Genomic DNA, 27,131 nt, shown 5'->3' with positions numbered 1-27,131 from the left:
TGATCAAGGGTTTATGATCTGTTCAGATACTGTTCGAAATGATTACATCGTCAGATTGCAGATATAGATTCTTTCTCAATTTGCGCATAGCGAGTTTCGGCTGGAAGTAGAGATCTTGATGCATACGCAACTGGCTTCCAAATATTGTCATTATCCAGTTGTCTCAAAACTGCGCCAAGCCCATACAAAGAGCTATCCACTGATACACGGGTTTCACGAGATGGATCAAACATCGCCAGTGTTGGAGTCATACAAATCAAATTCTTTATTGTTTCAAACGCTTTATCTTGAACATCTCCCCAATACCATGATTGTTTAGTTGATAGTAACTATCTGAATGACTTGGAGTGAGTTGCCAAATCTGGGACAAATTTACCAAGATGATTAACCATCCCCATGAACCTACGGAGATCGGGTATCAGCCTTGATACAGACTTCTCTAATCACGTGACCAGCAAAAATGATTTCTTGTACTCTTGCTACGATTTAGTGTTACACTATGTTCAGCAAGACGTTTAAGTACTTTATCTAGTCTCGCGTCATGTTCTGCTTCATTTGCACCGAAGACAACAATGTCATCCATCAGGTCTGCTACTCTTTCGAGACCACTTAACATACTGTGAATTTGTCGTTGATAGTGATCCGGAGTAGAGTTAATACCAAAGGGTAGATGCTGATAGCAGTAACGACCAAATGGTGTAATGAAACATGTGGCTAATTGAGAGAGTTCATCTGCGAGTCGAATCTGGTGGAAACCTCGATTAGCGTCAAGCATTGAAAATACTTTCGCACCAGCCATCTGAACCAGAACGTGATCCACGGTAGGAGGTTGATGTCATTCGCGTTTCACTGATTCATTTAATTTAGTGAAACCACAACAAATCCGGACACCATCTTTCTTTTGAACAACGACGATTGGTTGATCGGTTCGGTGACTTTACGTTCATCCTTGACTCTTGGCAAGAGTGGTATAGCAATACGGCGAGGTATTGGAACTGAGTACGGTTTTGCATTGTCCTTCAACTGGAGCTTATATGGATGGGGCATTTCACCTAAACCTTTTAACAGTTGGGCGTAATTCTCTATACTACTTACATTGAAGGATACAAGTTCGAGGTAACTGGTATCTTGTCCCCGTAGTGATAACCCACTGCCAGCGATGAAGCATATCTCGACCTGTGTATGATTATTGTGAGTTTCAATGTTCGCTTGAAATGACCCTAGTGCATATAGTAGTTGTAGGGGTGTGAGGATTTTGTCTCTGAAATGTTTTTCATAAACATTGTTAGAAATAACATTAACGTCTGCACCTGTGTCAACACGAAATCTGAGAGTGGTACCATCTACACTGAGATTAACATACCCATCACCTGACTGTCCACCTTGACCAATAAACCCTAGAAATGCTTCAGGTTTGTCATCTTGTGTTATACCATGTACATTGGTAGCTTTTGATATACTAGTCTGCGATGATCTACACACAGCAGCATAATGACCACGAGTTCCACACTTTCTACAGTCTGCATTTTGATCTGGGCACCTTTTACGGTCATGAGTCCCTCTACCACAATAGACGCAAGCACTGTCACTGGATGTGTGACCTTTAACCTTATTCTGAGTGCTCTGAAAAGTAGACTGCGCAGTGACATTACGTTTCTAGTACTTTTTCTTAGCAGGGTTACTGCTTTTATTAACATAACCAACAACTGTACCATGTGACATATCTTTATCCATAGACTGTAAACGAGCAGACAAATTTCAAGTGTTTTCTTGAGAGTTAGCTTCCATTCATGTAGTAGTTTTTTCAGAGTAGTTTGATCAGTAACACCAACTATCAAACGATCTATAATAAGGGAATCATGTAGATCGCCAAAATTGCAGTTTGAGGCAATTTTCAACACTGCAGCATAGAGATGATCGAAATTCTCATCAGGTTTCTGGACACGCATATTAAATCGATAACGTTCGTAAGTCTCATTTGTCTAACCCACACACAATACACGCATTTTGTCCATAACGATTTCGATATATTGTTTGTCACCTTCACTGTCAAAACTGAGTGAGTCGAACTCGGAGTGCCGACTTAGAGACACGTGTGAGTACAGTGGCAGTACGGAGTTTATTGTCTTTCTCGAGAAGACCTGAAGATATGTCATAGTTCATCCATACCTGTTCAAAAAGTTTCCAGTCAGCAGCGCGACTTCTATCATCAGAGAGGTCCAACTTGTCGGGAAAAGGAACGTGAGAGCAAGATGCCATTTTTTCGTGATCCACTAGAGGTGGCGAGCTGAGAATTTTCTGAGAATAATGCTGACCAGGATGGAGAGTGCTATAAACTTGAAGATGCAATAGAAATCACGTTTGCCAATTCATGTCCATGCCAAACACTGATTAAATTATATGTTGCAACTTTCAAAATACAACAAACGAAAGCAGTGTCATCCATGACTTTATTTTCGAATTTTGTCAATTAGATTGTAACTTATTGAACCATTTGTAGTTCTATAGAATTTGGCAATTTCAGGATTATTTTGTTTTTATTATTGCTTGTTTATTAATCTTTATTCTTCCTCGGAGAAAAACTACTCAGCTTGCCATGCAATGCTTGCTACAATTTAGGTATTATATTAATGCTCAGTTTGTTTGGTGTTACCTTGTTTGTTACCTACACTGTAGATCTTGAAACTACACTACGATGGTCGAATTCACCTGATGCAACTTTGCTATAGAAAACTTAAGAATAACCAGTCCTCGTTCGTCCCCAGGTGTATCAGTTGTGAACACCTTCTCTTGAAGTTCAATAAACGGTTCGTCTTATCCCTTCTCCATGATTCGTATAACACCAATGTGTTTGACTATGAACAAACCACAGGGGCCTGACGATCTATATATGACTGCTGAGATCCACATGGAATAATAAAACAATATCTGTTGAGATGCAGAAAGCTAATTTATTATCTTGAGCAAGTTCACTGAATTGTCACGAACTTGTTTATATTGTTATGTTACATGTTGCATTTAATTTAGCGAATCAGTAAAATTAAAAGCCAGTCAATGATATAGCGGTTGTCGCATCAGACTTGTGATCGGTAGACCCAAGTTCAAATCCTACCTTAGGCTGAACATCAAAAGAGTCGACCCCTACCCTGGGTGAGTGCGCCACAGACTCACTCAATTCCACTGGCCGAGATACATTCACTAACGAATTCGACTTTAGGGGAACCTTGGTTATGGTTCGCAGGTGCTTGAGTTCGACCGAGCCTGGTTGACGCCAGGATAGCGCATTTGCCATTTGATAGAGAGATGGCCACACAGCCCTGTCATATAGTCCCAAACATGAATATGACTTCTGTGACAAAAATACACTATGTGTCAGCACTAGCACTTGAAATTTGCACATAAAAAATAAGTCAGGAGAGACAACAGTGACATTGAATGTCTGGAACTGTCGCCTAGCACCAAAAAATAAATAAAAAACAGTGAAATAATTATGTGTTTTCAATATCTTAACAAAACCACACATGTAAGAAGAGTTTACTCACTTGATCTATGCGAAGCATTTTACTGTATCTTTTAGAGCACCTACAACGTATTTAACACAATTACACTATACACCACGCATTTGCGACAGTTGTGTTGATAAACATTGCTTTTCCCAAAATCCAATGCGCTTCTCTAATGAAATCACGAGTACTAGTTTTACCCTGGGCGCCGCTTGCACTAATTACAGCCGGCGACTCTTTCAATACCTTGCAAACACCCAAAACAAAATACTTAATTAAAGCTTGGTAACCTTTCTGTTTGTACAAGTTGATGTGCGCAACAGTCAAAATCGCCTCCATCACCCATATCACATGCATGCGCGGCGCGACGACTTTTAACGCCCTTTAAGGCCAACTGATATTCCAGACTGCGTTTATGGAAGTGATTTCATGTCAAATGCTACTGCCAATGCTGATAAATGATTGGCGAATGCAATTTCACCAGTTCCTTCTATTGAACATCTATGAGAAATAGGATAAAGTTCAGGTTCAATCGCCGATGTCAGAAAGCAGCATGATTTTGAGCATATGTTTTAATAATTTCCTTTGATATTACATCCTAATACTATAAAAACGCTACTAGACATGCGATTCAAATTTTTCATAACTGTATCAAAAATTGATTTAATCCACGTAAAAGTTTGTTTCTCGGCAAATTTTATGTTATGCAGTCTATATCTTTGTGTTATTTTAGTTCCGTTTTTATGTAATGCAGTCCGTCGGTACGTTAAAGACAATGTCCATCATTATAATACCATGGACAAGTAAACAAGTCATTCGCTGCCAAGTCAGCTAGCTACATGCTTCATGCAGCATCCCACCATCACCCCCTCATCCCTCCAAAAATAACTTACTGAACCAACCAAAACCGTTCTGTGCATATGTTCTCAGGAATTCTACATTAAAATAAATATTCACATTATAGCGTTACAATAGAAAAATATGAAATGAAGCAAACATCACCGGTATTCTCTACTCAACTGTACACAAACTCCAAAATCGCCTTCCTTCGACATATGAACATTTTTGCTTACAACCCTTTTTTAATCGAAACCGGCGCAATTTCAAGTTGGCCATTCTGTACACGTTTTGTTACCTCAAGAGCCAAATCAATATAATACGAAAGCCAATATCAGTAGAGTATCCAAGGTCTTAACAACAGATTATATAGTGGCAACTGCATAGGTATGTCTCTCACGCAAGCTTTTTGTTCCATTCAGTGTAACTTTTTTCTGATTCAGCATCCCTCAAATACTAATATTTTCAGGTTTTCCTCGTAAATACTCTGGCGGGCGAGAATGAGCGAGCTGTACGCCATATAAATTCTAGGATGGAGTGGTTTATAGCGAGTGGAACGCCACATAGATAATAGAATAAGGTGATATTATTGTGAGTGGGACGCCACATACATTATACGATAGAGTGGTATATAGCAAGTGGAACGTCACATAGATTATATTATTATTATTATTATTATTATTTTATTTCCATTTCTCTAAAGAAATATACCCCACTAACCTGGGGGAACAGGTTACAATGCGAAAGTTACAGGCGTGACTTTAATTGCCTCAATAAAATAAAGTATTATATATATATATATATACACATACACACACATATACAACTCATCTATTGGAGAACTCACACTAACAAATTATATCTAATCTGAAAAGCTGTGCATACAACTCCTGCAATACTTTGGATGATGTCATGGTTATCCTGAGAAAAAATATATGTAAGTTTACGGATAGGCGAAGGGAACTCGAATTGTGGTTCAATGCGGTTAATTCGATCAAAAAGCGGTTTTCGAATATGGTTATATGCTGGACAAACTACCAGAAAATGAGTTTCATCTTCAACAGCATCTATACATATTTGGCAGGTTCTATTTTCCACTGGAGTTCCATAATATCTACCGATCTCAATGTGTAACCTATGATTAGAGCACCGGAGTTTAGTTAAAGCTTGTCTGTACAGGGGAACACGAACGATATCAATATAATTCTCATAGAAAATATTTGTTTTAAATTGGCGAAACGTTCGTAACTTATTTCTACTGTTTGGGGATCTACGAACATCGTCAAATAAAGCATCTTTCCAACTTTTGAAATAACAATCTCTCTCTTTCTTTCTTTCCAATTAACAACGTTGTTTCATCGATAATTTGGGAGATAAACCTATTCTCCCAAACAGTATGCATATTGTGTTTAATTTATTAATTTCTTAATAGCTAAAGCAAAACTTAGCAGAGCAGCCGCTTCGCTGCGATCTATTGAAAGTAAGCCTCAAAGACCCGTTGGATTATAAGATTGAGTAGTATATAGTGAGTGAAACGCCACATAGATTATATTGAGTGGAACGACACATAGATTATAGGATAGAGTGGTATATAGCAAGTGGAACGCCACATAGATTATAGAATGAAATCGTATTTAGTGAGTGGAATGCCACATAAATTATAGAAAAGAGTGGGATATAGTGAGCTCTACATTATATAAATTCTAGATTAGAGTTGTATATCGTGAGTGAAACGCCGATAGAGTATAGGATAAAATGGTAGTGAGTTGAACGCCATAAAGATTCTAGGATAGAGTGGGACGCCACATAGATTACTAGATAGAGTGTAAACATAGTGAGTGGAATGCCACAACAATTATAGGATAAAGTGGTAGAATATTAAGTGGAACGCCGATAGATTATAGGATAGTGTGGTATACAGTGAGTTGTGCGCCATATAAATTCTAGGATAGAGTGCTATATCGTGAGTAAAACACCTATAGAGTATAGGATAGAGTGGGATATAGCGAGTGGAACGCCACATAGATTATTAGATAGAGTGTAAACATAGTGAGTGGAATGCCACAAAAATTATAGGATAAAGTGGTAGAATATAGGATAGAGTGGTATATAGCAAGTGCAGGGCCACATAGATTAAAGGATAAAGTGATATATAGTGAGTGAAACGCCACATTGATTATAGGATAGACTGGTATATAGTGAGCAGTACACCATACATATTCTAAGTTAGGTGGTATATCGTGACTGAAACGCTTGTAGAGTATAGGATAGAGTGGTAGATAGTGAGTGGAACGCCAAATAAATTCTAGGATGGAGTGGTTTATAGTGAGCTGCACGCAATATAAATTCCAGGTTAGAGTGGTATATCGTGAGTGAAACGCCGATAGAGTATAGGTCTGAGTGGTATATAGTGAGGGAAACGCCATATAGATTATAGGATAGAGTGGTTTATAGTGAGTTGAACGCCAAATAAATTCTAGGATGGAGTGGTTTATAGTGAGTGGAACGCCATATAGATTATAGGATAGAGCGAGTGGAGCGCCACATTATAAGATTGAGTGATATAACGCAAGTGGAACGCCACATAGATTATTGGATAGAGTGATATATAGTGAGTAGAGCGCCACATTATAGGATTGAGTGGTATAAATCAAGTGGAACGCCACATAGATTATAGGATAGAGTGATATATAATGAATGGAACGCCACATTATAGGATTGAGTGGTATAACGCAAGTGGAACGCCACATTGATTATAGGATAGAGTGATATATAGTGAGTGGAACGCCACATTATAGGATTGAGTGGTATAAATCAAGTGGAACGCCACATAGATTATAGGATAGAGTGATATATAGTGAGTGAAACGCTGATAGAGTATAGGATAGAGTGAGTGGAGCGCCACATTATAGGATTGAGTGGTATGCCACATAGATTATAGGATAGAGTGGTATACAGTGAGTGGAGCGCCACATTATAAGATTGAGTGGTATAAAGCAAGTGGAACGCCACGTAGATTATAGGATAGAGTGATATATAGTGAGTGGAACGCCACATTATAGGATTGAGTGGTATAACGCAAGCGGAACGCCACATTGATTATAGGATAGAGTGGTATATAGTGAGTGTAGCGACACGTTATAGTATTGAGTGGTATATAGTGAGTGAAACGCCGATAGATTATAGAATAGAGTGGTATACAGTGAGTTGTGCGCCATATAAATTCTAGGATAGAGTACTATATCGTGAGTAAAACACCGATAGAGTATAGGATAGAGTTGTATATAGCGAGTGGAACGCCACATACATTAAATAATTAAAGAATACAGTGGTATATAGTGAGTGAAACGCCGATAGATTATAGGATAGAGTGGTATATAGGAAGTGGAACGCCACATGGATTAAAGGATACAGTGATATATAATGAGTGGAACACCACATATATTATGGAATAGAGTGGTATATAGCAAGTGGAACGCCACATAGATTATAGGATAGAGTGATATATAGTGAGTGAAACGCCAAATAGATTATAGGATAGAGTGGTATATAGCAAGTGGAACGCCACATAGATTATAGGATAGAGTTGTATATAATGAGTGGAACGTCACATAAATTATAGGATATAGTAGTATATCGAGAGTGAAATGTCATACAAATTCTCGGAGAGAGTGGTTTACCGTGAGTCAAACGCCGATAGAGTATAGGATAGAGTGGGATATAGTGAGTGAAACGCCGATAGATTATAGGATAGAGTGGTATACAGTGAGTTGTGCGCCATACAAATTCTAGGATAGAGTGCTATATCGTGAGTTAAACGGCGATAGAGTATAGGATAGCGTGGGATATAGCGAGTTGTGCGCCATATAAATTATAGGTTAGAGTGGTATAACGTGTAGGGAACTCCGATATAGTATAGAATAGAGTGGTATATAGTGAATGGAACGCCACATAAATTATAGGATATAGTAGTATATCGAGAGTGAAATGTCATACAAATTCTCGGAGAGAGTGGTTTACCGTGAGTCAAACGCCGATAGAGTATAGGATAGAGTGGGATATAATGAGTGAAACGCCGATAGATTATAGGACAGAGTGGTATACAGTGAGTTGTGCGCCATATAAATTCTAGGATAGAGTGCTATATCGTGAGTTAAACGGCGATAGAGTATAGGATAGAGTGGGATATAGTGAGTTGTGCGCCATATAAATTATAGGTTAGTGTGGTATATCGTGTAGGGAACTCCGATATAGTATAGAATAGAGTGGTATATAGTGAGTGGAACGCCCCATGGATTATAGGATAGAGTGGTTTAAAGCGACTAGAACGCCACATAGATTATAGGATAAAGTGGTATTACAGTGATTGGAACGCCACATAGTTTATAGGATAAAGTGGCCTTACAGTGAGTGGAACGCCACATAGATTATAGTTTAGAGGGTTATATAGTGAGTGGAACGCCGCATAGATTATAGTATAGTGGGTTATATAGTGAGTGGAACGCCACATAGATTATATGATAGAGTGGAATATAGTGAGTGGAACGCCACATAGATTATAGGATAGAGTGGTATATGGAAAGTGGAACGCCACATAGATTATAGTATAGAGGGGTATATATTAAGTGGAACGCCACATAGATTATAGGATAGAGTAGAATATATTGAGTGGAATGCCACATGGATTATAGTATAGAGGGTTATATAGTGAGTGGAACGCCACATAGATTATAGTATAGAGGGTTATATAGTGAGTGGAACGCCACATAGATTATAGTATAGAGGGTTATATAGTGAGTGAAACGCCACATAGATTGTAGGATAGTGTGGTATATAGTGAGTGGAACGCCCCATAGGTTATATGATAGAGTAGTGTATCGTGAGTGAAACGCCATATAAATTCTAGGATAGTGGTTTACCGCGAGTGAAACGCCGATAGAGTATAGGATAGATTGGTATATAGAGAGAGGAACGCCACACAGATTATAGGATAGAGTGGGATATAGTAAGCTGTACGCCATATATATTCTAGAATGGAGTAGAACACCACATAGATTATAGTATAGAGTGGGATATAATCAGTGAAACGGCGATAGATAATTGGATAAAGTGGGATATAGTGAGCTGTTCGCCATATAAATTCCAGGTTAGAGTGGTATATCGTGTAGGGAATTCCGATATAGTATAGGATAGAGTGGTATATAGTGAGTGGAACGGCACATGGATTATAGTATAGAGGGTTATATAGTGAGTGGAACGCCACATAGATTATAGTATAGAGGGTTATATAGTGAGTGGAACGCCACATAGATTATAGTATAGAGGGTTATATAGTGAGTGAAACGCCAAATAGATTATAGTATAGAGGGGTATATATTGAGTGGAACGCCATATAGATTATAGTATAGAGGGTTATATAGTGAGTGGAACGCCACATAGATTATAGTATAGAGGGTTATATAGTGAGTGGAACGCCACATAGATTATAGTATAGAGGGTTATATAGTGAGTGAAACGCCACATAGATTATAGTATAGAGGGGTATATATTGAGTGTAACGCTATATATATTCTAGGATGGAGTAGAACACCACATAGATTATAGTATAGAGTGGGATATAATCAGTGAAACGGTGATAGATAATTGGATAGAGTAGGATATAGTGAGCTGTACGCAATATAAAATATAGGATAGAGTGGTATACCGTGAGTGAAACGCCGATAGAGTATAGGATAGAGTGGGATATAGTGAGTGGAACATCAAATAGATTCTAAGATAGAGTGGTTTATAGTGAGTTGAACGCCAAATAAATTCTGGGATGGAGTGGTTTATAGTGATTGCAACGCCACATAGATTATAGCATGAAGTGGAATTATAGTGAGCTGTACGCCACATAGTTCTAGGATAGACTGGTATATCGTGAGTGAAACGCCACATAGATTATAGAATAGACTGGTATATAGTGAGCTGTACGCCATATAAATGCTAGGTTAGAGTGGTATATCGTGTAGGGAACTCCGATATAGTATAGGATATAGTGGTATATAGTGAGTGGAACGCCCCATAGATTATAGGATAAAGTGGTATTTGGTGAGTGAAACGCCAATGGATTATAGCATATAGTGGTATATAGTGAGTGAAACGCCAAATGGATTATAGCATATAGTGGTATATAGTGAGTGAAACGCCACATAGTGTATAGGATAGAGTGGTATATAGAGAGTGGAACGCCACATAGTGTATAGGATAGAGTGGTATATAGAGAGTGGAACGCCACATAGCTTATAGGATAGAGTGGTATATAGTGAATGGACTGTCTCATAGATTATAGCATATAGTGGTATATAGAGAGTGAAACGCCACATAGTGTATAGGATAGAGTGGTATATAGAGAGTGGAACGCCACATAGCTTATAGATAGAGTGGTATATAGTGAATGGAATGCCACATAGATTATAGGATAGAGTGGTATATAGTGAATAGACTGTCTCATAGATTATAGCATATAGTGGTATATAGTGAATGGAACGCCATATAGATTATAGGATACAGTTCACTCTATCCTACAGTGCGTCATGGACTTGATTGAAACATTGTACAATGATGTTTGTTAAAAACTTTATTTGTATTTGTCAGTGATACATGTATATAATTAAACTGTAAACTGCACGCTCCAATTAACTGCGATAATTTCTAGATTTGTTTTCCATTCCTTTTAATCCCTTCATGCTTTCCCCTGTCATCGCTTCGACATATGTTCAACTCTTCTAGTCCAATTACTTTCTTCTTTCCTTAATCATAAACTAGTTTGTAAGTATTGTAATTTTATCAAAGGGCAATAATTATAATTAAAGGGCGGGGATCGTCGCGCTGCGCATGTACAACATTTATATTGATAAACATTGAATCCAACGCGCTTTACTAATGAAAATCACAAGTATGAAGTTTGACTTTGGCTCGACTTTCACAAAGAAATACCTAATTAATAAAGTTTGATAACGTCTCAGTTTGTGGTCGTCGTCGAAGTCGCCATCATTGTTTATATGACACCCATATATCTCGCGCATGCGTGGCGCGACGACCAACGCCCGAATGATATTCTTGTGGACACTCGGGATTTGAAAACATATCGCAGATCTTGTTTTCCATCTTATCAGCAATTGAAGAACTGTGCTGTAAAGTGGATTATATAAATATTTTTATATTGCTCCTACAAACATTGATTACTGGACGTCATGTTAATGCTTCAATATAGTGAAATGACTTTATCTGCATGAATCGAAATCCTAATATGATATTTATTAGGGGCAAAAGCAAATTCAAATTTTTCCCACCAATTATCACATTCATGGTATGAACGCATTTGTTTAGTTTAAAAATTTACCCATCAACATACTTCTCTTCGTTCCACATTGTAATTTAAACAAATATTAGGTTGTACATATATACCGCGCCCTCTAGTGCTGTCTTGTAAAATCTACCAGCATCCTCCTTTTCAAAATGGCAGCCTTGACGTTGCAGGTTAGTATCATTTTGAATCTCTATTGAATCCGAAGCATCCATGTGTTTATTTGACCATCGACCTTCCCAAAATTTATGAAGTTGTATTTTAGCACCTGTAGAAAGTTTTTCATTCAAAATATTAGGCAGTTTAATTTTTTTCTGGATTATTTTGTATTCTCTGCTTGACTGTTGCATGTGTTTTACATACAACTTAGTAGGCCCTTTCCTATACAATATAGTAATTTATGCAGTTTTCTAAGTATTGTATTGCGAAATGATGACTGTCTTCACATTGTGTGCTGTGACAAACAAATACAAATTGGAATTCTGTATTATTGGACTATTTTATTATGTTGGTGCTGCCAGCCAAAATAAAATTCAATCAATATCCATTATCGAGATCCATGGCAATAAAAAGGATCCACATGTTCATAAAATATAATAACCATTATAGAAACTACAGTTAATGTGTATTATCGTAACATATAGTATAATTTTTATTTTAACAGTAATTATAAAAGAAGAGTTGCTATATATATATATATATATATATTTAGATACAAGTATTGTACAGTTTTTGTATAAGCTGTGAAAGGTAAGTATGTGCTACTAGGAAATTATCTAATGTTTGCATTCAAGTGTGGTATGTGGAATTGGGAGTTCTGATCTGAACAAACCAAAAGACCGAAACTCATGGAATGTACTGTTGAATGCAGCTGAAATCAGGCAATGTGAGAACATTTGAAAATATAAAGAGTGTATGGGTGTTCCAGATATATATTACCATTTAGAATGCAGAAAGAAGTTCACTCATAAAAAAAACACTTGATAGTCTTACAAAAAAGCAAACATCAGGGCCATCTTCATCATCACAAGATGATTCAGATCAACTACGACAATCACAAAGGAAAAGAAGTGTATGATAACATTTGTCAAAATATGTAAAAGGAACTCATTCTGAATCACGGGAATCCCTATGCCAAGCAGTAGATTTAAGATCAGATATGACACTACGAAAAATAGCGCAAGAGAAGATGGATACAAAAATGTTGGCCAAAACATCAAGAGACCTGGTAGCAGCAGAAGCACAGTATCAACGTAGCTGTTACCGAAATTATACGAGAATGAATACTGTACCCCAGACACAAGATGAATCTGAAGAACACTCTTACATTGTAAAAGAGCGACAAGCATATGTCATGCTTTTCAACTATATCCGTAATGATTTGTTTACAAACCCACGAGTAGAATTAATGGTTAACATGACAGACAGACTAGTTGCAAATATGTTGTCCTTAGGCATTGAAAATGTAAAGCCACAAACAAAGAAACACATACGAAGAAAGGTGGAAGCAGAGTTTGTCAATAGTATTGAGATTATATCTGATGACAAAGGCAAACTCATTACGACTAATTGCTGAGCTGAACCAGAGAAAGATGCAAGACAGTGATGAGGTTCTTAGGAAACAATGTGCTTCTGCAATAAGAACTGATGTAAAGAAGTCAAAGAAAGACCAGCCATGGCCACCTCAACCAGACACCCTCAACAATGAGTATGTTCCATTGCCCAGATCAATAGTAGACTTCCTCACAGTGTTGCTAACAGGAGACATGCGATGTACTTCTTCATCAAGAGTTGAAAGATTAATTCAGTCTTTTGACCAAGACTTGATTTATGCAATCACTATAGGTGAGCAGAAGCCAGCAAAACACATTTTGTTGCCATGGGCAGTGAAAACGCTCACAGGAAATGTTGAGTTAACACCGCCCTGTGCTTACAGAAGTTAACTAATGAAGAAGATCCGATATTGCAATACCATACCACATTCACCCTTGTATTCCAGTGACTCTCGCATATGATAATATCGACAGAATTGAAGAAACTCTCTCTGGTACAGGAACATCTCATAGGGTTAATAGTATTATAGTTCAGCCACTAGTACCTTATGTGGAAGAACCAAAAAAGTACATCTCTGCAGCGAAAATGAAACAACGTAGCATTGTCCCTACACCAATTCAACTGCCGCTTTACAATGCTGGTAGACGTGTTGGGTCACCTTTGATGGAAGCATTGGAACATGACTATGATGAGATTATGTACAGTGCTCAAGTTACGAACCAGATATGGTCTTTGGTTAGACAGACAAATGTAAATAACCAGACTATTAACTCATGGACAGGATTCAACATCCAGACTCGTAATAACCACAGTGTAACTGACAACACCATTGGTTATCTTCCAACTATAAATGCTACGGCTACAGCACAGTGTAACTGACAACACCATTGGTTATCTTCCAACTATAAATGCTCCGGCTACAGACATGTCTACTGTTTATGAAGTCCTCAAACAGGCACTCAAAATAGTTGAAAAGTTGGATTTGAATAAGATTACACGTGTCTTTGATCAAGCACTCTACACCAAAGCTATATAAATAACCTGGAAGAATTCTGAGATGTTTCAACCTTTCGTTCTGAGAATGGGTGTATTTTCACACAGTGTGCAACATGATGTCTATCATTGGCAAATGATTCCAGGATGCTGGTCTCAAATATCTAGCTGTAGAAGCAAGTGTGATTGCAGAGGGATCTATTATTGGTGTAATGGAAGGACGGAAGTACAACAGAGCAGTAAGGTTACATAAATTGGTATATGAGGCATTGCTAAGATTGGCATGGGAAGGCTTTTATACTTGGATGGAAGATCAACACAAAATCTACCTGCCAGATTTCAGAGCAACAAAAGAGGAAGCTGAGAGGCTTCATGATAACACTACTGAAGATCATGTTGAAATCTTTCAAAGTAATCCATCTTGTGTCAAGGTATTGAAGCTATTTAACGCATACCTGAATTTCCTGAAGTTTGAAAATGGAGAATTCTCTAGTTTCTGGATGAGTTACATTGACATGATAGAAGTTCTTCTTGGTCTCATTCGTGCTTCTAGGGAGGGAAACTGGCTCCCTCATCTTGCTGTGATAAGATCAATGATACCATGGGCATTTGCATACGATAAATTGAACTATGCAAGATATCTTTCTTTATACTATGCCCAGATGACAAGACTAGAAATAGAACATCCTGAAGTTTTTTCTCATCTACATCATGGAGGATTCTCTGTGCAAATTGGCCCATCCAATCCATTTGGACGAATTCCTGTGGATCAGGCCATTGAGGAGACGGCCATCAGAGATACCCAATCAGCTGGTGGAATCAAAGGGTTTAGTCTTAAAGCTGGTGCTGTAAGTAGGTATTACATTACTGCAGAGTTCCGGTCTACCTGCATTAAAAATGGTACATACAGATATACAAGGCATATTGCATACAGATTTGGAGCTGTCAAGAATAAACAAAAGATATTCAATCCTTATTGGATGCACTACACAACAACTGGGTGAATCCATTTGGTCATGAACAAGAACTAATGTGTCTCTCAACTGGATCCATACCACCTGGGAAAGGAGAAGAAGCATACAAATCGTTTAGAAAGAACAGGTTAGAATCCTATGAATCTAGATTAAGGTTCCATGACCGCCTACCAATGCAAAAGCTGAAAACATTCAGCAGCATTAACAAATCTAGCAAACCAAAGGCATCCAACAAGGAAATTGTTTTGAAGGCAGATCACAAGCTTTTTGGTCATATGCTTCTTGTTGCAACAAGTCGAAATTTGGATATCGCAGAGGTATTACAACACCCATTAGGTCCACTACCTTGGTCCCTTGCCAACTCTGATGGGACAATGAAGAAGACTAGCAAATCAGTTCTTGCAAGGCATCTGGAAAAGAGAGTATCTCCAGCTGACACAATTCCAAAGCCTTCTGCCTGCATCATTGGTAGAATGGTTGTGGTACATAAAGTAAATGCTAAAGGAAAGACATACGGTGAACTGGCAGCAGCTGTATTTGCAATGGTTTTGAGAGATGGAAAAGACTGTGCTAGAATAGATGTGATATTTGATACATACAGAGAGATGTCAATCAAGAATCAGAACGCAATAAAAGAATGGAGTCTGGTTCTGGGGTATTACTAAGTAAGATTACGTATAGCCATAAGATACAACAATGGAGATCCATTCTCGGATGTTCTGCCCGAAAAACTGCTCTAATTGCATTTTTTGTGAAAATGGAAGAAATTCTCTTACATTGAGAAATTAGAGTCAAAGGTGTTACTCGTCACTTGCCAGGAAAACTGCATCACACTCAGTGAAGAAGGTGTGTCTATTGCCCCCCCCCCGACATCATCTCAAGAAAAAGCTTATTATCATTGCGCTAACTATTTTTGGGAGAAATGATTTGGAAAATATCTATATCAGATGTGGCACCCAAAATCGAATTAGGTATATTGATATCGGTAAACTTGGTAATTCACTTGGCAGAGACATTTGCAAAAGTTTGATGGGACTACATGCATTTACAGGGTGTGATTCTGTTAATGCATTTAGAGGACGTGGAAAACTCTCTGCATTGAAGATAATTACTGCAGATGAGAATCTCCAGAAGGCATTAGCACGACTAGGTGATAGATGGGAGTTATCTAAAGACCTGGTTTGTCTACTCCAACAATTTACTCGACGACTATTTGCTGTTGGATCAACAACTAATGAGGTCAATACGTTGAGGTACCAACTATTTCGAGCTAAAAAGGGTGATATTGAATCCAGTCAACTACCTCCCTGTAAAGATTGTCTATATCTGCATGCTCTACGTGCCAACTACCAGGCTGCAGTGTGGAATAGGTGTTTGGAGAGTTATCCACAAATTCCTAGCCCAGAAACTGGATATGGATGGATAATGGAGAAAGGGAATCTTGCAATTGATTGGATGAAAGGCCCCCAGCACCAGAGGTAGTAATGGAGTTTCTGTCCTGTAAGTGTACCAGGGAATGTAAACTACCAGCTTGCTAATGTATGATATATGGTTTGAAATGCACACCGGCATGTAAGCTGCCAATTTGCGCAAATATGTTGGAGGAAGATGATGACGTCACTGCTGATTATGAGGACAGTTCTGATGAAAATGAATTTGACAACTATCTGTTATGCATTGCATATATGCATGTATAGTATGGTGAAACATAATGTATTTATTCTTTTTTTATTTATTTATTTTAGCCATTTATTAAGACAATGATCTTGTGTTTTTAGCTATATTATCGATGCAAAAACAGAATAGATACTGTTTTCATTTATTGTAAATAACATTGCAGTAACTTTCTGGCAATAACTACCTAAATGGATTTCAACATGATTTCACAAAGCACTTATGTTTAAGCTACCAATCCACTGTTACTACAATTACTATTTGTTATTTTGTTATTGATTCATTATTTCAAACTATTGATGATATGGTGATCTTTTATTTTTGACCTCTGACCTTTGACCCTGACCCTTTGGCCCTGATGATTGGCATCGTCGAGATGCCTGTTGGTGACATACTTCAGTATAATTGATTGACATGACAAATTACCTATACTGAATGCATGTATTACACTGATAACGTACATTATCATTATACTAAATTTTGCTAGATTCGTTGCTATGGCAACACTATTTAACTACTTATACGACACGTCCACTGTCACGGGGTAGGCTAGCATCCGACCACAAAGTGATAAGAGGCACGCCTTCACCTCGTGTTGTGGGTTCTTTGACACCCTACTGATTGAAATATCGCAAATAAGCCAGCTGATGCCTGGATTGTCCCCTGTACAACTTATTATAGTACCAGACCCACTCGCACACAATGAAATGCACAGTAATATCGTAAAGGATGGTTTAATTGTACAACCGGTTATGATACACAGAATTCGCTGATATGAATCAACGTAACAAAGATACAAGTCGCTGTACAATAGGAAAAATTAACACGCATGTCAGGGCAGGATAAAGCAGTGGCGTCCCATGAATAACCAGTTTACTCAACCCGAAACCGGGATGATTCACAATAGGCAATGCACCTTTTACGTATGGAACGACGCCGCTACTTAACTGCGCCGACGTGCGCGCGAAACGTTGAAGCAGGAAACGGGCTGTCACAAAATACAATTAAACTAATACTGTTACAATTTCAAATAAGAATACAATAATTTAACCACTAAATTAGCCAAATAGTTACCCAAAATACATTCAAAACACAGCCAATGGTCCCTAGCCTAATGTGCGTGTAATGAGCGTGATAATTACCGGCTTCTGTCGGGTTATAGTAGAAACGTTGCTACATGTAGATTCAGTTCAATACTCAGGCCTGGTTTCTCGTAGGATACCTTGTAGGATTCGTGTCGAACACAAAAGTTCCGTGGAACAGCACGTAGAAAAGGAGTCCAGTCTTCCACTGTATCTACACAACGTCCGTCGACTAGGCGAGTAGCTTGCACACCATGTGGGGATGAACTAACTCTCCCCGTTCACTCACAACACAAGGCTGGCTCTGGTTGCTGTCGCTGCCTCAGTTTTTAATGTTCTCTCCCCGCGGCTGCGTCTACCTTGACCTTTTATAACGTCCCCCACCTGGAATCATTGTCATGGCAACTGAACATAGTTGGAATTTGCTTGCACAATACACTGGTGCTATCATTCTTGGTAGTCACTTAACCGGTGTTTGTAATCAATAGCCGGCACACGTATGGCACGCGTCTCTTTATGAATGGAGTTTTGGGGTGTGTAAGTGTTTCAAAGTCTACTAGCTCGGCTGTGAAATAATCCAATCTGATTAAAATCTGATGTAGTGTACGGGCTTTAATTATTTTGGCTATAAACTTATTTTAATTTTATTTTTCATTATATTTGTTATTAATGCCCTTTTATTTTATTTTATTATTTTACTTTGATTTTGATGATTTTTTTAATTCCGCCCTACCTACATCTGAGCCGATGCCTATGTAACGAGATTTCAACGAGACCCACTATCGACGATTTTAGTCAACGAATCACAGACCTCCTTCTATAGCGCACATGATGACGTCACCGGGCAGAGTCAGGTGGCAAACACACTCAAATAAAATGGCGGATTATACCGACGTTAGCGACCGTGAATAACACGGCTTTTCGGTAAGTTTATCATTGTCAAATGCAACGAAAGTCATTTTTATGTTAATATTGTGGCTCGAATGGTTCGACTTTAGATCGTTATTTCGCATAGTTATTCTGGGAGTGACGATTTTGTTTCCACCGGTTCGACCGAACACCAGTGTCTTTTTCCAGTCGCCTGCCCTGGAGACGGGTGATGTTTTGTTGACGATCGGGCCAAAATCGTCTACGGTATTGAAGCTGTAAAAATTCATCAAATTGTATCAACATTTTGTACATTATACAATAACTCTTTATTAAAGTAATTGAGCTGATTTGGACTGGAATAAAATATTTTTTATTTGGAACACATCGCAATTGATCAGGAAATATATGTTTGCTCCAATTTTCTGCGTCGATGCCGTGGGCCGGTGACCGTTATACAATTTAAAATCAGTTTGCATTGTTTACTATAGCTGTTTACAGTGTTCTAATCATTACGATTTACTTATTTTTTGCTTCCATTCTAGATACTTATGCTCAGTGATGTAAAATTGAAGCGATGACTGAATGAACGAACCTTGGCTGGCGAAGATGTATCTGGAAGTGTACACATTTGTTGGAAGTGAACAAATATTCAATGTAATGACAAAAATTGTAAAATGCTGTGGAATTTCTTTTGCAAATAAAAATATACTAGCAATTTTCTATTAATGGTTTATTCAAGTGGGCAAAATATAATGTACAGAAAGATTGCCCGTATACACTGAAAAGTAAGCAACCGACAGCCTGTATAAAAGGGGGGCTGTGATTGGCTGTTACTTACGCGAGATTTGAACGGGACTTACATAGGCGTCGGATCAGATGTAGGTAGGGCAGAATTAAAAAAAATCACAAAATCAAAATCAAAGTAAAATAATGAAATAAAATGGCATTAATAACAAAAGTAATAAAAAATAAAATTAAAATAAGTTTATAGCCAAAATAATTAAAGCCCGTACACTACATCAGATTTTAATCAGATTGTGAAATAATCCTACCTATGGCTGTATTATAATATACCTTTTGGCCAAACCCTAAATTTAACCCAACATGTATACCATAACGAACCTTGTGACATACCCCCATGCCAAGTCATAATCATAGACCATGATTATGCCAACACCCACAAGTTCTATTCTAAAGCAATTGATATTTAATTTAACCCAACATACCTTTGTCTGAACTCCTACTAAGGTAATCCGCCCCTACATTGTGACTACCTTTAATTGCTATAATTCGATATGAAAATGATTGCATATACAACGCCCATCTCGTGACCCTGCTATTAGTAAATTTTGCACTTTTCAGTGGTTTGTGATCGGTTTCAATCCAGAAACTAGCAGTGTGAAGGTACTGTTGAAATTTTTGCAGGCCCCATATTAACGCAAGACATTCCTTCTCTATTACCGCATAATTTACCTCTGCTTTAGTTAGTTTTCGGCTTGCAAATGCCACAGGAAAGGCTACTTCATCGTAATATTGAAGCAGAACCGCCCCTAGCCCCACTTCAGCAGCATCAGTTCTCAGAACAAATGTACGATTAAAGTCTGGCAATTTAAGGATTGGGGGATTGCTAAGAGCATGTTTTAGTTGTTCAAAGGCGAGCTGATGAACCTTCTCCCAAATTACTTTTTTCGGCAGACCTTTTCGGGTTAGATCGTACAAAGGAGCAGCGATAGCTGTGAAATTGGGTACAAATTTGCGATAATATCCCGCATATCCTAGCAGGGCCCTTGCTTGGGTAACTGTTTCTGGTCTTCGCGTATTTTGCATGGCATTGATTTTACTGGGCATGGTCCGCAACTCACCATGCCCTACGATGTGGCCGACAAATTCAAGTTGAGAAAAACCAATATAACATTTTGATGGTTTAACTGTTAAACCAGCCTCTTGAAGACGCTGTAGAACCTCAACAAGGGTGCACACATGATCTTCCCATAGTTTATTGTATATCAATATATCGTCTACCAGATTGACGACCTTTCCATGCATACCCCCGAGAATAACCCTCATCATTCTCGAGAACGTACTGGGACTATTGACCAAGCCAAAGGGCATATAGTCTAGTAGGAAATAGGGGTCCCCATGCACCCCAATGATATATTTTTTTAACTTATATTTTTTGAATCCTCAGAATGTCTAGTACACGAATTTTGATGTTCCCATTGCCAAATTGTGTCCCATGACGTCACTGGGCGGCCATTTTGACGGCCATCTTGGATTTTTACAGAAAACAATAATCGGTTCAACTATTGAACTAGTCATCCTACAGAAACAAACAAATACATTTTTCCATTTAATTTGGTCATGAAGAATTCAATGAGAATGTTATTTGTATGATTTAAAAAAAAATAAAACCATTTAAACCTGCAATAACTATTTCAAACACTGTATAATTTTCAATAAATGCCTGCACGGTAACGTATATTCAGTTTGACCATTAACAATGATAAACATGTCATTTTAGTATATGCAACCGAATGACAGCCACGTGTAGAGTGCGCGTATATACACGCATCGATGTACACATGTATTATCGCGTGTCCATGCTGTAAGATGACGATTTTGTTATTTTTGGATATACGTCCAAAGTTCAGTGAGTTTTTGTTGAAATGAGGTATGTTTGTGTTCTCAGTACATTAATAAACCTTTCCATTTATTTAAAGTGGCATGATTTTGCATTGTCAACCAAGGAAATCATAGCCCCTTTCAGTGGGTCAACAAAACTGAATAGTCACCTCTATTGCAGTAACCATTTGTATATTCAATTTGTTTCGGTAATACAGAGGATATTAATCCACAGGCACACAACAAGTCTGGTGTTGGTTGTGATAAAATCAGGTAATAGATTGGATTGTATAACCAAATTAGTAACATTTTTATACCAAATTGCATGGTATTTCATATTTTGTAGTGATCAAAGCAATATTTTTTTTCTGTCATCAGAGTTTAGTGTGGTGTAAAACATATAGTAATTGGTGGTGGTGCTTGTGAACAGTCGTAGCTAGTATAGAACAATAGTGTAGTGGTAGACAAGCATGCCTAAATCAAGTAAACGTAAGAGAGATAATGGTAGTGTGTCTGAAGATGTACGCAAGCGTCCTCATGTAAGATGCATTTTGCATGTAAGAGGCATTCATCATGGATATTTCACACCATTCAGTAAAATTAAAGGAACTGCAGCAGACAAGCTTGCTCAGCTGCACGATATTCGTGACAAACGACTTTGTGAACCCAGAGATTCAAGACATAGAATGGATGATATATGCAGTAACATTCCAAGAAGTCTTGCTGGTGTTAATTTAGACCAAATTGGCTATCACAGAGCCTGCTACCAAAACTTCACTAAAAACAAAGATCGTCTGAAGAGTTCTAATATGCCATCTAATGAGGCGTCCACATCCCGTTCTCCCCGAAAACCATCTTTTGGCATGCACATGTTCCCTCTAGAATGTATCTTTTGTGGAAAGCAAGAAGTTAAAGTATCAGGAAAAACTGAGCGGTGTATTAAATTCCCTGTATTTAAGGACAAGAGTGGATCCCTAAAGGAACCAACCTGGAAACAGATAGAGTCTAGAGCACTAGAAGTTGGAAATATCCGTCTTTATCGGATGGTACAAGATGAAGACCTGTTTGCACGAGAGGCAAATTTCCACCAGTCATGTCGCAAGTCATTCAATTTGCAGTATATTAATCACATGTGTGATAAATCCCAATCCTCTAGCTATGTGTACAACACAGAGCAAGGTCGCATCGCTGATGCTCATCTTAAGGCTTTCAATACTGTACTTGATTTCATCAAGGACTGTGTAATTGGACAAACAGAGGTTGTGCAGCTAACATCACTGCGTCTTCTTTACATACAAGAGTTGGAAAGACATGGGTTTGATAATCCAGCTTATAGGAGTGAGAAGCTAAAGGCTCGTCTTGAGAACCATGACATTCATAAATCAATCGCCTTTGCAAAGGTCAATCCAGGTGACAAAGGCTGTATCACCTATAACCTGGTGTACAGTACCAACATGTCTGTTGTAGATGCAGTGACATATGCATATAAGCTTGGATCAAAAGACAAGTATCATGAAGTGGCCGAGCTTCTTCGTACTAAAATCAATCAAGCATTCAATCAGTCACAACCACTTCCTTGGCCTCCTACAGCAGATGATCTTGAGTTGCACTCACCAGATGCACTTCTTCCCGCTGAGTTAGTCAAGTTTCTTAATATCATGATCTCTGGTGATGCTGACATGGGTATATGTGAGAAGACTAGACGTATAGTGCTTTCCATTGGCCAGGTGTGTAATATTAAGTCTGATACGTCTTAATGATAATGTTCTCCATAATTTTAAAATGATTTTATGTCATTGCAGTTTCTCTTATTTTTGTTTTATTTTTCAGGACATCTGTCGAGCTGTAACAAAAGGAGAGTGGAAGTTATCAAAACACATCCTTCTAGGCACCACCATACGACACATGTACCGCAGTAGACAGCTCACTACTATTCTCAACAGACTAGGTCACTGTGAGACATATGACTTCAGCTTGGAACTCGAGACTGCACTAACTCATGCTATTGATAAGGTTTCCACTTCCCTCACTCCAAAAATAATCACTGGTGAAGGGAATGATGTGTTTCATCTTGAGTGGAACAACATGAACAAAATAACAACAAACATCCATGGCCCTAATATCGTAAACAGTGCTGGTGGAATCATGATACAGGAGGTGAAACCAGGATTAGATGTAACCAGCCAAGATCGAATACTTCCTCTACTTCAACGAAGTAAGATACGCTCACTGAAGGTTGACACTCCTGAAACACTGGTACCAATCCACATCTATAGTCGAGTGGGACCAAAATTTCCTGATGGAGCTGTGTTTACTCAACCCATAATAAATAAAGATGTGTACTTGAAGTGTATTCAAGAGTATCGAACCTGGTTATTTGCACGGGTGGTTGGAAGCAGTGGAGAAAAACAACTCATTCCAGGATTTGGTGGTTTTATGTCAGCAACTGGTGTCAAGCCTTCCAAAAAGTCAACCATCGATTACTTCACCCCAATTAATCAACCCTTCACCGAATACTCTGTCATTAAAGAGCTGCTAAAGAGATCTGAGGAGGCTACCATGGAGGTGGGACAGGAGTATGTTCTCAACACATTCGACCTTGGAGGTTGCATGAAGGCACTACCACTAATTTGGAAGTTTCCAGATGAATACAAGAAACACATTGTCACAATTGGACCATTCCACACTGGGATGAATTACATGGGCATGGTAACTGGTCGCAAGTGTAGAGGTTCAGGATACTCTGAAATACTAATTGAGGCTGAACTCATCACAAGTGGCTGCCTAGTTAGTGTGTTGAAAGGGAAGGCATACGCTAAAGCTCTCTTTTGTCTGAAAACTGTCAGTGAAGCCATGGAACGATTGTTGATTGAGAAATTCGTTGAGGAAGAAGAAATTGAGATAACAAATCCTGCAGCTCTACTCAATCTTGTCCAGTCATGTAGTCGTGAGACCCTCAGCCTAGCTTTGCAGGACCCCTCTACTCTCACCATCCTTGAGAAGTATGTTGACTATGAAGACAAAGTACGCACAGGCCACCTTGGCAAGACAGCAATCTTTTGGCTTAGTGTGATAGACCATGCACGTCTTATTCTAATGCTGTGAAAACTAATAACTTGGCTCTCTTCCACAAGTGCAACGGGGATATGGCAGATCTATTCTTTGCATATGATGGACCAACTACTCCAGGTAAATCATAATAAAACTTATTTCTTAATAACTAATTGTTGTTGAATGACTTTTGAAAATTGTACAACATGTTCAGTTGTCATGAACAAGCCTCTCATCTCTCGACAGATACTTGGTGTGGCTAGAAACATTCCTAACAAATATTGATTTATCTCATCCTGGAGCAAAGGATCTTCTCAGGAAAGGTGGCATTGCAGTGGCACGGTCACTCATTCCAGGTGCTCTCAGTGCAGTAGACAAAACAATGGAAGAGACGTTCATGAAGTTCTCCAAGTCAGCAGGTAAAAAAACATATCACAACTTATTTTAAATACAATTTATCATTAATAATTATGCAATTAATAAACAATTTTGTATTTTATTTTTTCAGGTGGATTCGTGGGGCTCTTCTCAATGTTTGGTGCTTATCAACGATGGTGCCGTACAACATCAACAAGGTCTCAGTATTTTGAGAAAATGCTAGAGATGTGTGGCCTGATCAGTGACCCTGATTGTCCAAAGGCTGAGAAACATCGTGAGCTGGAGAGAGCTGAAATCAAGAAGTCTGAAGAAGCAGTTCAGCGTACTATCGCTGCTATTCACAACTTCACTAATCCTTTCACTTTGATTGACAAAGACCATCTCTATAGCCTAGCATCAGGCGCTCCTGCTTCCTCAAAAGTCGAATATGATGTTCTTCATGCCGAGCTGATTGGTAGGAAGGCCAAGCAATCTTTCATCCAAGATCGTTTGGTGAATGGTTCCTCTGAAACACAATTTTTTGATCCCATTAAGAGATGTAAACTGAAGACAATGGAAGCATCAAATAAAACTGTAAAGCTAACTGCTTCACAAGGAAAGGTATGTCACCCCATAGCTCTAACAATGTACAATATAAATAGTCAATTATTAGATAGTATGTTATATTACATATTGTTTACTATGTGACATGTGACATTGTTTCTGTTTTCAACTTTCCAGCTGATCCAGTACCGTGAGCAATGTGACCTTGCATTTGTCCTACTCATTAAGTCACAGCAGATGGATGAGCCTATTGACCTTGGTGAGTTGATGCGGTACTCACTAACGCCTGTTCCTCACAGTCTAGGCACAGCTGATGGATTCTTCAATAAGACTAACAAGGCTGCAGCACTTCATTTTATGATAGAAGACGATGTTAGCGAGTTGTCCTATCCAAATGATGTCTTCTATATCCAGGATGGAAATGCATTGTTTCATGCATTGACAAACATTCCTCCAACAATTGGAGAAATTTGCCTCAAAGTTCTGGATCAAATGGTGGGTAAAAAGAATTTTGTCTTCTCAACTGATTCATATCATGCTGACTCCATCAAAGCTCAGGAGAGATTGCGCCGTGGCTTTTCACAGCGATACATCATAGAAGGCCCAGCAACAAGAAAGCCCAGTGATTTCAAAGTCTTTCTAGCAAATGAAGAGAATAAACAACAACTCTGTAAACTCCTGCTACGCGTGTGGAGTAGCAAAGCAGCAGCAACTCACCTAGAGAAAAGTGGCATGGCAGTGGTAGTTGTAGAAGGCATAGCATATCAATTGGATTCAAAAGATGGTGATGTGAGTAATATTGAAATTCAAACAATGCATATGTTATTTAAATGACAGCACTATAATTACATTACAATTGCAACTATAATATCAATATTTGAAAATATATTTTGTAAAATTGATGTTTTTTCAGGTAACAGTATGTGAAATAGGTGAGCTAAAATCAAACCAGGAAGAGACTGATACACGGGTCGTGCTCTACTTGAAGTATGCAGCCAAGTTGGGGTACAAATCAGCAATAGTAAGGACACCAGATACTGACATTTTCGTCATTCTGCTTCACCATGCCCATTCAATCCCTCTCACAATCTACCTTGATATTGGCACTGGGAAGCATCGCCAGATAGTGAACGTCAGTGAATTAGCAGAATTGAAAGGACCTAACTACTGTACCATGATGCTTGGCGTGTATGTGTTTACAGGGGAGGATGTAACGAGCGCATTTAAAGGCAAAGGCAAGGTGGGACCCATGAAGAAGCTACAAAGTAACCCCAAGTACCAAACCACCTTTAGGTCAGTGGTTTCCGTGTATACATATGTGCATTGTGGTTCATATCAACCAGTAATTGGTGAACGTATAGCAACATAATGTGTCGTATTTATATTTTCTAGGAAACTCGGTGATGAGTGGTCTGTAGCGCCAGAGGTTATGAATGACATTGAAGCCTTCACGTGCCTGATATATGGTCACCAACGAGAGAAAGATATTAATGTAGTACGTAGTATCATGCTAAAGAAGATGGTAGGGGAGGATGAAAAGCTGACAAATAAATCGAAAGTAGATATTTCCAGGCTTCCACCTTGTAGGGACAATCTTGTTCCACATGTTGCACGTGTAAATTATCGGCTTGCCATCTTCAAGCGAGCGGACAAGTCTGTCTACTGGTCCCCCAAACCATGTGATCCAGAACAGGGCTGGACA

General features: G+C 38.5%; 1 long non-coding RNA gene across 1 annotated transcript; it reads left to right on the top strand.

The window, feature by feature from the left end:
* The first annotated feature begins 18,564 nt into the window (after nucleotides 1-18,564).
* On the top strand, nucleotides 18,565-19,550 carry LOC146732009 (uncharacterized). The gene is made up of 2 exons (XR_014926941.1): nucleotides 18,565-18,889; nucleotides 19,378-19,550. It is a non-coding gene; the product is annotated as an uncharacterized LOC146732009 (long non-coding RNA).
* Nucleotides 19,551-27,131: the final 7,581 nt, after the last annotated feature.

Source organism: Saccoglossus kowalevskii, chromosome 18 (assembly GCF_978046115.1).
Source record: "Saccoglossus kowalevskii chromosome 18, keSacKowa6.1, whole genome shotgun sequence".
NCBI classification, from domain to species: Eukaryota; Metazoa; Hemichordata; class Enteropneusta; family Harrimaniidae; genus Saccoglossus; species Saccoglossus kowalevskii.
The sequence above is the reverse complement of the archived record's forward strand: the minus strand, read 5'-3'. Positions and strand labels throughout refer to the sequence as shown.